Source organism: Bombus fervidus, unplaced genomic scaffold (assembly GCF_041682495.2).
Source record: "Bombus fervidus isolate BK054 unplaced genomic scaffold, iyBomFerv1 scaffold0071, whole genome shotgun sequence".
NCBI lineage: Eukaryota > Metazoa > Arthropoda > Insecta > Hymenoptera > Apidae > Bombus > Bombus fervidus.
Genome location: NW_027212634.1, coordinates 43,155 through 45,611, shown reverse-complemented (window position 1 = coordinate 45,611; position 2,457 = coordinate 43,155). Strand labels below are relative to the sequence as shown.

General features: G+C 50.7%; 1 non-coding gene across 1 annotated transcript; it reads right to left on the bottom strand.

The window, feature by feature from the left end:
• Positions 1–1,167: 1,167 nt before the first annotated feature.
• Positions 1,168–1,322, bottom strand: LOC139997377 (5.8S ribosomal RNA). The gene has a single exon (XR_011802762.1). It is a non-coding gene; the product is annotated as a 5.8S ribosomal RNA (ribosomal RNA).
• Positions 1,323–2,457: the final 1,135 nt, after the last annotated feature.

The window sequence follows — 2,457 nt, the reverse complement described above, 5'->3', positions numbered from 1 at the left end:
CTTTTCTCTTCTTCGTCACCCTTAAATATAGCCGATCGTAGACGCACGCTAGATCGTAACACACTTTTCGTTGATTTCCGACGAACGTGGCTTTGGGCCAGGCGCGCGGGCAGAGAGATACGCGACCGACGGGGAAAAATTCGTCCCGATACATGTACGCGTACTCTCCGATCTCCGCGCAACGCTGGGGATCATCTCCCTAAGTCATCAGCGTTCGAAGAAATCTCGTGTGTCCGTTCCCGGATCTACGGCTTTCTCTGGGTTCACGAAGAACAGAAAAAAGCACAGAGGATGAAAAACGCAACGACGACCCATCGATGCGACGGTCCTCGTTGTCTTCTCGTCAGTCGTCTCGCGCCTGCAGAATACATCTCTGCCGCACGAACAGACGGAGTGGGTATTCGATCCCTGGGGCTGTACGAGTAAAAACATCTTGATGAAAAGACGGTTGTGTTTCTTTAAGGCACACAGTTTTTCGTTACGCCACCAAGTTTAGGTTTAGGTTTTAATATCTTGGTTCTCTTTTCTCTCCTCTCTCGACTGACTTTGTTCAAAAATATTTTTGCTTTCTCTCAGTCTCGCCAAAAATTCATTTAAGACGACGTCGGGGGCGCGGTCATTCGTGCTTATCGAAGACTAACAAAACGTAGCAGAGGCTGATACAAAAAGAAAAAAAAAATCGGCCACGAAGAAAACTCGCTCTGTGTATCTCGATAACCGCGTCGACGACGACGGTTCTCTCCGCGCTCTTTTAATTCGTATCCTTCTTCTTGCGCTTCGTCCGACTCAGAAACGTTCGTAAAACACGAACGACGGCGGGTTGTCAAGCCAAGAAGGGACAGAGAAGAGACGGAGGTAGTTTTGCGAGTCTCCCGTGAACGCGATAGATTTTTCATATATATTTGTATCGAGAGCATGCGTACGCCGGTCTCCACACGATCCAGCGACGAACGCCGACGAACGTCCAACAATCGCTCGTACGTCGCGTACGAGCCCTCGACCGCTCTTTAATTCGTATTCTTTTGCTTGGCGCTCGTCCTCCGACTCAGAAACGTTCGTTTAAAGATAAAACGAACGACGGCGGGCTGTCGACGAGGCAAGAAAGAACAGAGAGAGACGGACCGAGAGCAACGATACGCAACGCAAGCAGTCTTAGGTTTACGTGAGCAACCCTCAGCCAGGCGTGGTCCAGGAATTGTATCCGTGGACCGCAATGTGCGTTCGAAATGTCGATGTTCATGTGTCCTGCAGTTCACACGTTGACGCGCAATTAGCTGCGTTCTTCATCGACCCACGAGCCAAGTGATCCACCGTTCAGGGTAATCGTTTATGCATGGATTTTTGTTTGTGTACTCAGGTTTTTGTACTCTTATTCTCGGTTCGAAAGAAGCCGATATCCGACAAACGTCCGACCAACGGGAATCGAACGCGCGGAAGTCGCCATATGATTGACGACACGAAAATACGTTCGAAAACGAAATCGGACGGACTGCGCGACGACACACGCAGCCCGCCGACCGGGCGTAAAGTGCATTATAATATATAACAACCAACGAGATCGAAGCTCCGTTCGTCAGGAAACGACGGGGATATAACACCCGATTCTGAATCCTCTGTACAGCACACGATCTCGCGAAGAAAGCGCACGGTGGCTAGCCCATGATATATATATATGTTCGTTCCTCTCGTCCAGTTATTCGAAGCAAACAGCCGATATGCATCTCCATCGTTCGGGTAAAAAAAATCGATGGGACGCGCACGGTCGTAGTCTTCCTCGCGCGGTCGTTTCTTCCCGATAGCCAGAAGCAGAGTTTGAAAAACTCTAGCGACGGAACGAGGCATTAGACTCTCGACAACGAGGATACAGACACGGCCGGCGGTCCCCTCTGAATCGACTTCGGTGGTTCAGGTAAAAATAAAAAAAATCGATGGGACGCGCACGGTCGTCGTTCCTCTTCCTCGCGCGCGGTCTATTCTTCCCGATAGCCAGAAGCAGAGTTTGAAAAACTCTAGCGACGGAACGAGGCATTAGACTCGCGACAACGAGGATAGAGAGACGGCCGGCGGTCCCCTCTGAATCCACTTTGGTCGCTCAGGTAAAAATAAAAAAAAATTCGAAAGGGACGCGCACGGTCGTCCTTCCTCTTCCTCGCGCGGTCGTTTCTTCCCGATAGCCAGAAGCAGAGTTTGAAAAACTCTAGCGACGGAACGAGGCATTAGACTCTCGACAACGAGGATAGAGAGACGGCCGGCGGTCCCCTCCGAACGGATGGCGACAACGACGACTAAAGCGCGAAAAATCGCGACGAAGAGGAACGCATCTCCGTTCAGGTGTATGTGTGTGCGTGCGTTTAAAAAAAATTCGATGGGACTCGCAGCCATCGGCCTCGCGCGGTCGTTTCTTCCCGATATCCAGAAGCAGAGTTTGAAAAACTCTAGCGACGGAACGAGGCATAT